This window comes from Astatotilapia calliptera, chromosome 15 (genome assembly GCF_964374335.1).
Source record: "Astatotilapia calliptera chromosome 15, fAstCal68.1, whole genome shotgun sequence".
Classification (NCBI taxonomy): Eukaryota; Metazoa; Chordata; class Actinopteri; order Cichliformes; family Cichlidae; genus Astatotilapia; species Astatotilapia calliptera.
Window position 1 is genome coordinate 12,117,634 of NC_137436.1, and position 13,779 is coordinate 12,131,412.

At 42.7% G+C, this 13,779-nt stretch overlaps 5 non-coding genes and 3 pseudogenes across 5 annotated transcripts; all 8 read right to left on the reverse strand.

The window, feature by feature from the left end:
* Window positions 1-146: 146 nt before the first annotated feature.
* Window positions 147-262, reverse strand: LOC113007188 (U2 spliceosomal RNA; annotated as a pseudogene).
* Window positions 263-897: 635 nt separating this feature from the next.
* On the reverse strand, window positions 898-980 carry trnal-uaa (transfer RNA leucine (anticodon UAA)). Its single transcript has one exon. It is a non-coding gene; the product is annotated as a tRNA-Leu (tRNA).
* An 8,175-nt stretch (window positions 981-9,155) lies between these two features.
* Window positions 9,156-9,346, reverse strand: LOC145420830 (U2 spliceosomal RNA). Its single transcript, XR_013902116.1, has one exon. It is a non-coding gene; the product is annotated as a U2 spliceosomal RNA (small nuclear RNA).
* Window positions 9,347-9,982: 636 nt separating this feature from the next.
* Window positions 9,983-10,065, reverse strand: trnal-uaa (transfer RNA leucine (anticodon UAA)). Its single transcript has one exon. It is a non-coding gene; the product is annotated as a tRNA-Leu (tRNA).
* Window positions 10,066-10,913: 848 nt separating this feature from the next.
* On the reverse strand, window positions 10,914-11,120 carry LOC145420764 (U2 spliceosomal RNA; annotated as a pseudogene).
* A 466-nt stretch (window positions 11,121-11,586) lies between these two features.
* LOC145420831 (U2 spliceosomal RNA) lies at window positions 11,587-11,777 on the reverse strand. Its single transcript, XR_013902117.1, has one exon. It is a non-coding gene; the product is annotated as a U2 spliceosomal RNA (small nuclear RNA).
* A 636-nt stretch (window positions 11,778-12,413) lies between these two features.
* On the reverse strand, window positions 12,414-12,496 carry trnal-uaa (transfer RNA leucine (anticodon UAA)). The gene has a single exon. It is a non-coding gene; the product is annotated as a tRNA-Leu (tRNA).
* Window positions 12,497-13,344: 848 nt separating this feature from the next.
* LOC145420756 (U2 spliceosomal RNA) lies at window positions 13,345-13,547 on the reverse strand (annotated as a pseudogene).
* Between the last annotated feature and the right edge of the window lie 232 nt (window positions 13,548-13,779).

The window sequence follows — 13,779 nt, forward strand, 5'->3', positions numbered from 1 at the left end:
CGTGCTCTGCTGAAGACAGTAGATCTCCTCCGGCTGTATCTTTAAAACTTCATAGAGGATCCTTCGTCCAAAGTTGATTCTGTCGTGGAAAACTTCTTCTTTCTCCATTAGTTCGAATCTCAAGGTATTCCTCGTTCCATACGACCATGTATTCCTCTCCGAAAAATTGGCCGACGTCGCCGCCATCCTACATTGCTTCTCGCCTTGTAACTGATAAGAACAGATACTACACTTGATCTTAGCCAAAAGGCCGAGAAGCGATACCCACATATCGCACGACAGAAACGACTCATTCTGCTTACTGCAACTCTAACTCATGGTTACAATGAAGAACACAGTCGCCTTCTAACAAATGGTAGAGGACAGGTCGATGTTTTACTGACGTTTTACCTCCGAAACATCACAATATAACTATGGTCGGCATGTTTCAGTTTTTAAACGGCGCCACATATATGACGACACTTTAGTTTCTGAAACGCCGGTCAGCGCATGCCGGTTAATGAGATTCAAAATCACGTGGTCGCCTGCAGTCCAATCAGCGGTCGTTGAGACGGAGCGTCTTCAATTCATTTTTATAACTTTCTTGGCGTTATAATTGTTTTCATAATATGATAATTACATACTGTTAGATTTTTAATGTTTCTCCTCCCGGTAACTGTATTCCTGTTATGTCTGGGCTTTCCCTAATTGCACAAGCCAACGGTTCTACATATAACATGTACAGTAAGACTGAGAGGGGGCGACCTTGGCACAGACCTCTCATTTGTCTTTCATCCCAGCTTTTTTGGGGGTGACTGGGTGGGGGATATTGCTCACAGCAAATTCCTAAAAACTCCTATTGATCATTGTTGCTCCCATAGATACATTTCAGTTTACCAGTCATGAGGCTCCAAATTATACCAGGAGTGGGGTTTGAACCCACGAGAGCATGCGCTCATTGGAGCTTAAGTCCAACGCCTTAACCACTCGGCCATCCTGATGCATATATATTGTGCATGCGTGTTCCTTTAGGAAACAGGAAGATTGGTAGGAGAAAGAAACGTATTAATCTTGTTTGTTAGGATCATAGCCATAAATGGAGGACTCTTATAAAGTCCATGGATTTTCATTCACACATATTACATGAGGTATCTACTCTTTACACACTAAGGATCCACACTACCAGGGCTACGGCACACAGCTGTTTTATAAATCATCAAAACCAATACTATCCTAAGATTTATTATATACAAAAATGATCTGTTCCCAAATGTTTTCATGTAATCCTGAAAACAGAAAAACAATCTTCTGCACTGTTATGGATAGGCGTAGCTTTGGGTCACGTGGTGTCAGTAATAGTGATTGTTATATCACCTGTTCACGGCCCGAGGGAAATTTTATGAATGAGTGGGTGATGGGGGAAGTCGACTTTTGCTGACCGCTCAAGCTTAGAATGTTTTTGTTCACTGTTTTCTACGGATTTTAAGGATTTAACAACAAATAAAGGAGTTTTAACTTGGAACTTTGACTAACGTTTTAAACAGCGGGCGCGTCAACATTATTCCCCTATTCAGCTGCTCGGCGACTCAAAGGCTTGACAGTCGCCAATATTTGTCAGCAAAAAGTGCGACGGCAATGGACCGTCCCGCAATCAGCGCTGAATAAACGCCGATGCGAGCCCACACCCCGCCGCCACTACATCCGTAAAAGCGGCTACACCGACAGATAAGGAGAAGACGACGGTGGTATGTAAACTGTGTTTTTGTGCTGCGTATTGTTTGTTTGAACGCAGTTTGGATTCTGACCATACGAAGATGTTTTTGTGACGCGCCCACCGCTACGTTTGCTGTTGGATTTGGTGTGTGTGAGTTGTGGCTCTGCAGGCGTTCAACTGAGTTTGAAGGAATTGCTGTTGCCTTTGTTTTGGATTTTGGCATGCTGCTTATGTTGAATGCTTAAAATGAGTGGATCACAGGCTGCATCTGTTGTTGGAAAAACTGAAAAGGATAAAAGAATAACTTCCCTCACTGAGAAAGCTCTTGCAAACAAAATTGAAACCATCCAAACAGATCGGAAAAGGCATGTAAACAAAATGAAAAGAGTTATTATGTCTCTTAAAGAGCTAATGAAAGATGATAAAAATCATTCACAAGTCAAAAAACAGTTTGATGAGTTAACACACCTGTTTAAGGATGCCAGTGCATTGCATGAATCTTTACTTTCTCTAATCTCATTTGATGAGAAAGATAAACAAAATACATGGTTCTCAAGCATCTCTAAATACAATAAAGGGTTTATGGAGGATGTTAAGATATGGCTTTCTGAAACTGATAAACATTCAGGGAGGCCATCATCTGACAAGGCACAGTCACAGGAAACTTCCCTGGGAGGAGAAATGGAGGTGTGAGAGCACACTGGAAAAGAACCTCAATTATCTCTTAATCCTCAGAATGATGTTAATGATGACGTGTTGCCATCCGACAGTGTGTCAAATCAAGGCAGTAGGTCAAGCTCAAGAGTATCATCTACTTCATCTGCACGTCTCAGGGCAGAAGCTGAAATGGCCGCCTTGCTTGCACGTCAACATATGCTGAAAGAAAAACACTCTCTTGAAGAACAAGAGGAACAATTGAGGAGAAAGAAAGAACAACTTCAGCTTGAAGCAGATATAGCTGCAACTGTTGCAAAGGTGAACGTGCTGAGAACTGGATCCACTAAGCGGAGCGTCGCTTCACGGAAATCTAATGGAATGGAATCATATTTTAAAACAAAGGGAAACAGCCTTGAAATTCTTAATGCTGATGCAGAGACTTTTGTTCCTCAGATGCTTACAGAAGGAAATGCAATCACTGGGAATGCAGAGCTTCAAGTAAAAACAGTGCAACAGAATATGAAAAGGGAAAGGCCTGCACCAGCTCTTATGGGGCCTTCTGACGCTTTTGGATCAATTCCACCTTTGCCTAAGCCACAAGCTGCTCTTCCAGTAGCCAATGAAAATCTGTTGTCCATTATGGAAAAACAAAATGAATTAACTTGTACGTTGGTCCATCAGCAAAGTCTTTCTTCACTGCCCAAAAGGGAGATTCAAACCTTTGATGGTGACCCTTTACATTTTCAGGCCTTTATGCGCTCGTTTGAACAGGTCATAGAAGCAAAGACTGGCGATGCTGGTGACTGCCTGCATTATCTTGCACAGTACACCAAGGGGCAGCCCAATGAACTTGTTAAAAGCTGCCAACATATGTCTGGAAGTGCTGGATATGTAAAGGCAAAGACTCTGCTGTATGAGCACTTTGGGAATGGACATGTGATTGCATCTGCCTATTTGAACAAAGTTCACTCATGGCCACTGATTAGATCGGAAGATGGAAAAGCTCTTCAGGCATATTGTTTGTTCTTACGTGGATGCTGCAATGCAATGGAAGAGATTGATGATCTCTCTGAATTAAATACACCTGCCAATATGCTTGCTGTGATTAGAAGACTGCCATATAAGTTAAAAGACAAATGGCGAACAGTAGCATGTGACATTCAGGAGAGGCAACATCGCAGAGCCGCATTCATTGACATTCTTTCCTTCCTTGAGCGTCAAGTTAAAATCGCAACAGATCCCATCTTTGGAAATCTATGTGACGTTCCAGCAACACATCTAGCAGCCAAGGGCAGCAATGGAGGGAAATGTTCTCCACATCTAAAAGCTAAAGGAAGTAGCTTCGCCACAACAGTCTCTGACGTCGAGAGACAGAATCAGATAGAGGCTCAAGATCATCACAGCACTGTGAAGGCTTGTTTTTTCTGCAAAGGCGGACACACACTGGAGTCATGCGCTCTGCTTGATAAGAAACCTCATGATGAGAAGATTTCTTTTCTTAAAAAGAACCGCATTTGTTTTGGCTGTTTGTGTACTGGGCACATAAGCAAAGAATGCAGAAAATGCCTTTCATGTAAAATCTGTGGCCTCCGACATGCAAGTATACTCCATATTCACCACAAAGAGAAGAATGAAGTCAAACCTAATAATGAGGCAGATAACATTCCTGTTACGATCCAGACTAGTGGTCTTACTGGGGCCGGTGAACAGGACTGTAAGCTTGCCATTGTGCCAGTTAAAGTAAAATCAAAGAGAGGTCAAAGAATAGTGGAAACGTATGCCTTTCTGGACCAAGGGAGTTCAGCATCCTTTTGTACAGTGGGTCTTATGGACAAGCTGAATATTGCTGGGAGGAGGACAAAGATTCTCCTGCGCACCATGGGACAGGAGAAAGTCGTGGACAGTTTCATTGTACCTGAACTTGAAGTTGCTGGATTGGACAGTGACATGTACTGTGATATGCCTAACCTCTTCACTCAGCATAAAATGCCTGTAGATATTGGTAACATCCCAAATCAACAGGACCTGGATGACTGGCCACATTTGAAGCATGTTCATTTGCCAGAAATTAAGGCCAATGTTGAGCTTTTGATTGGCATGAATATGCCCAGAGCTCTAGAACCTTTGGAGGTCATCCGGAGTGTTGGCGATGGTCCTTTTGCCATTAGGACTGTGCTCGGCTGGACTGTGAATGGGCCACTTAATCGAGAATGCTGTGGAAGGCCAGGATGTTTGGCAACAGTCACTGTCAACAGAGTTTCTGCTGTCACACTGGACAAACTATGGAAACAGCAGTTCAAGATGGACTTTCCCGAGAGCAGCGATGATGAACAGATGGGGCTGTCAAAGGAAGACTTGAAGTTCCTGGAATTGGCCAGCAAGATGGTGACTTTGGGGGATGGGCACTACAGCATTGCCCTGCCACTGAAAGACCGAGACATAAGAATGCCTGACAACCGTGCAATTGTTGAGCAACGAGCCTTAGGTTTGAAGAAAAGGTTCATCAGAGATAAAGACTTTCATAAAGACTATACTGCCTTCATGACAGATCTTATATCTAGAGGATATGCAAAGAGAGTCCCAGTCACAGAATTAGAGCGCAGTGATGGGAAGCTTTGGTATATCCCTCACCATGGGGTTTACCATCCTACCAAGAGGAAGATGCGCGTCGTCTTTGACTGTGCAGCATCATTCCAGGGTGTCTCTCTTAATGCGCAGCTCCTGAGTGGTCCTGACTTAACAAACAGTTTGGTTGGCGTACTGACGAGGTTCAGAAAAGAGCCCATTGTTTTGATGTCTGACATCGAGGCTATGTTTCATCAGGTGCATGTGCCAGAGGAAGATGCTGACCTTTTGAGGTTTCTTTGGTGGCCCGGTGGTGACATCAATCAGCGCATGCAGGAGTACAGGATGGGTGTTCATTTGTTTGGGGCAACGTCCTCTCCGAGCTGTGCTAACTACGCCCTGCGGAAATGCGCAGAGGATAACAAAGCATACTTCAGCCAGCAGGTGATCGACACCATTCTGTATAGTTTTTATGTCGATGACTGCCTTGCTTCAATATGCTCTGAAGAAGAAGCCATCCATCTTTACTCAGACCTCAGAGACATTTGCGCCAAAGGTGGTTTCCACTTAACAAAGTGGATCAGCAATAGCCGCAGTGTTTTGGCAGTTATACCTGAGGAGGAAAGAGCAAATGAAGTTAAGGAGCTAGACCTGGATTGTGACCTTTTACCTGTTGAGCGGGCATTGGGAGTGAAGTGGTGCCTGCAGTCAGATGCATTTAAGTTCTGCATATCTATCCCAAACAGACCATTGACTCGGAGAGCAATCCTATCCACAGTAAGCTCCTTCTATGACCCTCTGGGGTTCCTTGCTCCTGTTATCTTCACAGCCAAGAGAATCCTTCAAGATCTGTGCCAGAGGGGGATAGGATGGGATGATGCTATACCATCAGCAGTTGCTCAAGAGTGGAAAAGCTGGGTAGAAGAATTGCATCTGTTGAACAACATCAGCATCGGACGATGTTTAAAGCCTTCTGACTTTGGACAGACGACCACCGCTCAGTTGCATCATTTTGCAGATGCGAGTGAGAAGGGCTATGGGGCTGTTACCTACCTGTTGCTGCACAACAGTCGCTCACAGACGCACAGTTCCTTTATAATGGGAAAATCCAGAGTGGCACCTTTAAAACCAGTCACAATCCCTCGCATGGAATTGACGGCAGCAGTGGTAGCGGTTCGCATGGATAGAATGTGGAGGAGGGAGCTGAGACTACCTCTCCTAAACTCTGTCTTTTGGACGGACAGCACCGCAGTGTTGAAATATATAAACAATGAGACTTCCAGGTTCCGTGTTTTTGTGGCGAACAGAGTGTCAGAAATCCTCAAGGCTTCTAGTGCCTCCCAATGGAGGTATGTGAACACCACACATAACCCTGCGGACCTTGCCTCCAGAGGTATGAAGGCAGAGACCTTTTTACGTGACACTGAATGGATATCTGGTCCTGCATTTCTTACACAGCCAGAGAACAATTGGCCTGTGAACCCAGGAAACTTGCAAGAACTTCCACATGAAGATCCTGAAGTTAAGGTGTCTGCTGCCATCGAGGTCTTACAAGCACACGATGATGATCATCCTCTGACCCTTTTAATCCATCGTGCCTCATCCTGGACTCGTCTCATCAGGGTGATGGGTTGGATTTTGAGGTTCAAGACATTGCTTTTGCATCGCAAGAAGAAACATTTCCAGTCTGCATCTGATGCAATTCAGTCTGAAGATGCCCAACATAAGGTTGATTTCCGGCATGGCTTTCTTTCGTTGGGAGAGATTGAGGATGCTGAGATGCAAATAATTAAGTTCTGTCAGAGGAAAAGATATGCCGAAGAAATTTCTCGTCTCCAAAGTGGAGAGTCTGTGAAACGAAGCAGCCACATATATAAGTTGAATCCTGTTTTGGAGGATGATGTGCTGCGGGTTGGCGGACGTCTCAGTAGAGCTGTCATGTCAGAAGATTCCAAGCGTCCTGTCATAATTGCTAAAGAGCTTCACATTTCTAATCTCATTTTACAGCATATTCATAAAGAGGTGGGTCATGGTGGAAGGAACCACATACTCTCAAAGCTGCATCAAAAATACTGGATTCCCGGTGCTGGTACTTTGATTCGAAGCATCATGTCGAGGTGTGTGACCTGCAGAAGATTTCATGGAGCTGCAGGCCAGCAGCAGATGGCTGAGTTACCTGAAAGCAGAGTGACCCCTGAGAAACCCCCATTTAGCTTTGTTGGAGTGGACTATTTTGGTCCATTTGAAGTGAAGCGCGGGAGAAGTCTTGTGAAGCGGTATGGTGTTATTTTTACTTGTTTGGCAATTAGAGCAGTACATATTGAGGTTGCCTCATCCCTTGACACTGACTCTTTCATTAACGCCTTACGACGTTTCATTGCAAGACGAGGTCAGGTACAAGAACTGCGCTCAGACAACGGGACTAACTTTGTGGGCGCAGAGCGCGAGCTGAGACGAGCTATGGAACAGTGGAATCAGGAAAAGATTTCTGATGCTGTGTCTTTGAAGGGAGTGAAATGGATCTTTAATCCTCCAACTGGATCGCATCATGGCGGAGCATGGGAGCGGTTGATTCGTTCTGTCAGAAAGGTCCTTAATTCCACTCTCCAAACACAGCATTTGGACGAGGAAGGGCTCCAAACTGCTCTTTGTGAAGTGGAGTCAATCCTCAACAGTAGACCCATTACGCTGGAATCCACCGATCCAAATGATTTGGAAGCCTTAACACCAAACCATCTCCTTCTTCTCAAGTCAAACCCGTCTTTACCACCTAGCCTGTTCCGGAGGGACGATCTCTACGCACGTAAACGATGGAGGCAAGTTCAGTATATGTCTGATCTGTTTTGGAAAAGATGGACTAAAGAGTACTTGCCACAACTTCAGCAGCGCCAGAAATGGGGAAGGATTAAACGCAACTTCGTTCCTGGAGATGTGGTCCTTATAGTGGATGATTCTGCACCTCGCGGTTCCTGGATCATTGGGAGAGTCACCGGAGCTGCACCAGATGAAAAGGGGCTTGTGCGTCAGGTCTGGATTAAGACCCCAACCAGCCATGTGTGCAGACCCATCACAAAGATATGCCTTCTTCAGGAGGCCTCTGACCCATGACTATGACATTTTTGACACAGTGTGACATAACTAACTTTGAATTGACTTTAATGTTATGAGATGTATATCACAGACTGACTATATTTAGGCTAAGTGCTGGTAACCTCTGGCCTATGACTGACTGACCATGTGCAGACAGAAGAAAAGAAGAGAAGACATGAGAAAATAACTTTGGTGAACTTTTTGAGTATGTTATGTTGTCTCACTGGCTGTCTGTGATTGATGAAGTGCGTGTTGTGAGTTGTGGTGTTGGATGTGTAATTATTACTGTAAAAATGTAATAATTAGGGGCCGGAATGTTATGGATAGGCGTAGCTTTGGGTCACGTGGTGTCAGTAATAGTGATTGTTATATCACCTGTTCACGGCCCGAGGGAAATTTTATGAATGAGTGGGTGATGGGGGAAGTCGACTTTTGCTGACCGCTCAAGCTTAGAATGTTTTTGTTCACTGTTTTCTACGGATTTTAAGGATTTAACAACAAATAAAGGAGTTTTAACTTGGAACTTTGACTAACGTTTTAAACAGCGGGCGCGTCAACATTATTCCCCTATTCAGCTGCTCGGCGACTCAAAGGCTTGACAGTCGCCAATATGCACTATTAACCATCCACAAATGGAAACAACAGACAATACAGGTGATTTTAGCTAAAAAGCCAAGAAAAGATTGTGTGGTTTATTTTTTTTCAAACGATGTAATTTACAGCCACAGAGGACAGAAAGCTGCAGTATGTAGAGAAAGAGAAGAGTTAAACCTATAATCAACATGAGTCCTTGTAGATGGCAGCCTCCGGTTTTTAAAGACTTCTATTGGTCTCTAGTGGACAACAGAGGTAACTGCAGGATTCGAGCCAGAATAGTGTAACTGCAGTTGAAAACGACATATTTTTTTGATTTCCCATAGAAAGTGTGTGTCCAGCCACGTGTCAGTCCAAGTGGCAGGATTTAGTAATTCTGGTAATAGTTAAATGTAAGTCATTCACAAATATTAAGTCGCAAGATTTCAGTCTGACTAACCTTGGAAGATTACACGAAGACAATGTCCAGATATGCAGACGCACACATATATCTAGCGTATAAGAAAATTCTTTGCACAAACTGTTGAGTCAAATGCCATTTGTTTTTCACAGCTTCAGGGGGTGCACCGTTCCTAGAAATACTGCAATACCAGGTCGATGCGTGGAGTGGACGGAGCAAGCCCCTATTCCATCTCCCTGCTCCAAAAATCAACTTAATATATGGTCCCCGGGTAGGGGACGTATCAGATATTAAACTGATAAGAACAGATACTACACTTGATCTTAGCCAAAAGGCCGAGAAGCGATACCCACATATCGCACGACAGAAACGACTCATTCTGCTTACTGCAACTCTAACTCATGGTTACAATGAAGAACACAGTCGCCTTCTAACAAATGGTAGAGGACAGGTCGATGTTTTACTGACGTTTTACCTCCGAAACATCACAATATAACTATGGTCGGCATGTTTCAGTTTTTAAACGGCGCCACATATATGACGACACTTTAGTTTCTGAAACGCCGGTCAGCGCATGCCGGTTAATGAGATTCAAAATCACGTGGTCGCCTGCAGTCCAATCAGCGGTCGTTGAGACGGAGCGTCTTCAATTCATTTTTATAACTTTCTTGGCGTTATAATTGTTTTCATAATATGATAATTACATACTGTTAAATTTTTAATGTTTCTCCTCCCGGTAACTGTATTCCTGTTATGTCTGGGCTTTCCCTAATTGCACAAGCCAACGGTTCTACATATAACATGTACAGTAAGACTGAGAGGGGGCGACCTTGGCACAGACCTCTCATTTGTCTTTCATCCCAGCTTTTTTGGGGGTGACTGGGTGGGGGGATATTGCTCACAGCAAATTCCTAAAAACTCCTATTGATCATTGTTGCTCCCATAGATACATTTCAGTTTACCAGTCATGAGGCTCCAAATTATACCAGGAGTGGGGTTTGAACCCACGAGAGCATGCGCTCATTGGAGCTTAAGTCCAACGCCTTAACCACTCGGCCATCCTGATGCATATATATTGTGCATGCGTGTTCCTTTAGGAAACAGGAAGATTGCTAGGAGAAAGAAACGGATTAATCTTGTTTGTTAGGATCATAGCCATAAATGGAGGACTCTTATAAAGTCCATGGATTTTCATTCACACATATTACATGAGGTATCTACTCTTTACACACTAAGGATCCACACTACCAGGGCTACGGCACACAGCTGTTTTATAAATCATCAAAACCAATACTATCCTAAGATTTATTATATACAAAAATGATCTGTTCCCAAATGTTTTCATGTAATCCTGAAAACAGAAAAACAATCTTCTGCACTATTAACCATCCACAAATGGAAACAACAGACAATACAGGTGATTTTAGCTAAAAAGCCAAGAAAAAATTGTGTGGGTTTATTTTTTTTCAAACGATGTAATTTACAGCCACAGAGGACAGAAAGCTGCAGTATGTAGAGAAAGAGAAGAGTTAAACCTATAATCAACATGAGTCCTTGTAGATGGCAGCCTCCGGTTTTTAAAGACTTCTATTGGTCTCTAGTGGACAACAGAGGTAACTGCAGGATTGGAGCCAGAATAGTGTAACTGCAGTTGAAAACGACATATTTTTTTGATTTCCCATAGAAAGTGTGTGTCCAGCCACGTGTCAGTCCAAGTGGCAGGATTTAGTAATTCTGGTAATAGTTAAATGTAAGTCATTCACAAATATTAAGTCGCAAGATTTCAGTCTGACTAACCTTGGAAGATTACACGAAGACAATGTCCAGATATGCAGACGCACACATATATCTAGCGTATAAGAAAATTCTTTGCACAAACTGTTGAGTCAAATGCCATTTGTTTTTCACAGCTTCAGGGGGTGCACCGTTCCTAGAAATACTGCAATACCAGGTCGATGCGTGGAGTGGACGGAGCAAGCCCCTATTCCATCTCCCTGCTCCAAAAATCAATTTAATATATGGTCCCCGGGTAGGGGACGTATCAGATATTAAACTGATAAGAACAGATTTTTTTTTTTTTTTTTTTTTTTTTTTTTTTTAGCTATAAAGCCAAGAAAAGATTGTGTGGTTTATTTTTTTTCAAACGATGTAATTTACAGCCACAGAGGACAGAAAGCTGCAGTATGTAGAGAAAGAGAAGAGTTAAACCTATAATCAACATGAGTCCTTGTAGATGGCAGCCTCCGGTTTTTAAAGACTTCTATTGGTCTCTAGTGGACAACAGAGGTAACTGCAGGATTGGAGCCAGAATAGTGTAACTGCAGTTGAAAACGACATATTTTTTTGATTTCCCATAGAAAGTGTGTGTCCAGCCACGTGTCAGTCCAAGTGGCAGGATTTAGTAATTCTGGTAATAGTTAAATGTAAGTCATTCACAAATATTAAGTCGCAAGATTTCAGTCTGACTAACCTTGGAAGATTACACGAAGACAATGTCCAGATATGCAGACGCACGCATATATCTAGCGTATAAGAAAATTCTTTGCACAAACTGTTGAGTCAAATGCCATTTGTTTTTCACAGCTTCAGGGGGTGCACCGTTCCTAGAAATACTGCAATACCAGGTCGATGCGTGGAGTGGACGGAGCAAGCCCCTATTCCATCTCCCTGCTCCAAAAATCAACTTAATATATGGTCCCCGGGTAGGGGACGTATCAGATATTAAACTGATAAGAACAGATACTACACTTGATCTTAGCCAAAAGGCCGAGAAGCGATACCCACATATCGCACGACAGAAACGACTCATTCTGCTTACTGCAACTCTAACTCATGGTTACAATGAAGAACACAGTCGCCTTCTAACAAATGGTAGAGGACAGGTCGATGTTTTACTGACGTTTTACCTCCGAAACATCACAATATAACTATGGTCGGCATGTTTCAGTTTTTAAACGGCGCCACATATATGACGACACTTTAGTTTCTGAAACGCCGGTCAGCGCATGCCGGTTAATGAGATTCAAAATCACGTGGTCCCCTGCAGTCCAATCAGCGGTCGTTGAGACGGAGCGTCTTCAATTCATTTTTATAACTTTCTTGGCGTTATAATTGTTTTCATAATATGATAATTACATACTGTTAAATTTTTAATGTTTCTCCTCCCGGTAACTGTATTCCTGTTATGTCTGGGCTTTCCCTAATTGCACAAGCCAACGGTTCTACATATAACATGTACAGTAAGACTGAGAGGGGGCGACCTTGGCACAGACCTCTCATTTGTCTTTCATCCCAGCTTTTTTGGGGGTGACTGGGTGGGGGGATATTGCTCACAGCAAATTCCTAAAAACTCCTATTGATCATTGTTGCTCCCATAGATACATTTCAGTTTACCAGTCATGAGGCTCCAAATTATACCAGGAGTGGGGTTTGAACCCACGAGAGCATGCGCTCATTGGAGCTTAAGTCCAACGCCTTAACCACTCGGCCATCCTGATGCATATATATTGTGCATGCGTGTTCCTTTAGGAAACAGGAAGATTGCTAGGAGAAAGAAACGGATTAATCTTGTTTGTTAGGATCATAGCCATAAATGGAGGACTCTTATAAAGTCCATGGATTTTCATTCACACATATTACATGAGGTATCTACTCTTTACACACTAAGGATCCACACTACCAGGGCTACGGCACACAGCTGTTTTATAAATCATCAAAACCAATACTATCCTAAGATTTATTATATACAAAAATGATCTGTTCCCAAATGTTTTCATGTAATCCTGAAAACAGAAAAACAATCTTCTGCACTATTAACCATCCACAAATGGAAACAACAGACAATACAGGTGATTTTAGCTAAAAAGCCAAGAAAAAATTGTGTGGGTTTATTTTTTTTCAAACGATGTAATTTACAGCCACAGAGGACAGAAAGCTGCAGTATGTAGAGAAAGAGAAGAGTTAAACCTATAATCAACATGAGTCCTTGTAGATGGCAGCCTCCGGTTTTTAAAGACTTCTATTGGTCTCTAGTGGACAACAGAGGTAACTGCAGGATTGGAGCCAGAATAGTGTAACTGCAGTTGAAAACGACATATTTTTTTGATTTCCCATAGAAAGTGTGTGTCCAGCCACGTGTCAGTCCAAGTGGCAGGATTTAGTAATTCTGGTAATAGTTAAATGTAAGTCATTCACAAATATTAAGTCGCAAGATTTCAGTCTGACTAACCTTGGAAGATTACACGAAGACAATGTCCAGATATGCAGACGCACACATATATCTAGCGTATAAGAAAATTCTTTGCACAAACTGTTGAGTCAAATGCCATTTGTTTTTCACAGCTTCAGGGGGTGCACCGTTCCTAGAAATACTGCAATACCAGGTCGATGCGTGGAGTGGACGGAGCAAGCCCCTATTCCATCTCCCTGCTCCAAAAATCAATTTAATATATGGTCCCCGGGTAGGGGACGTATCAGATATTAAACTGATAAGAACAGATTTTTTTTTTTTTTTTTTTTTTTTTTTTAGCTAAAAAGCCAAGAAAAGATTGTGTGGTTTATTTTTTTTCAAACGATGTAATTTACAGCCACAGAGGACAGAAAGCTGCAGTATGTAGAGAAAGAGAAGAGTTAAACCTATAATCAACATGAGTCCTTGTAGATGGCAGCCTCCGGTTTTTAAAGACTTCTATTGGTCTCTAGTGGACAACAGAGGTAACTGCAGGATTGGAGCCAGAATAGTGTAACTGCAGTTGAAAACGACATATTTTTTTGATTTCCC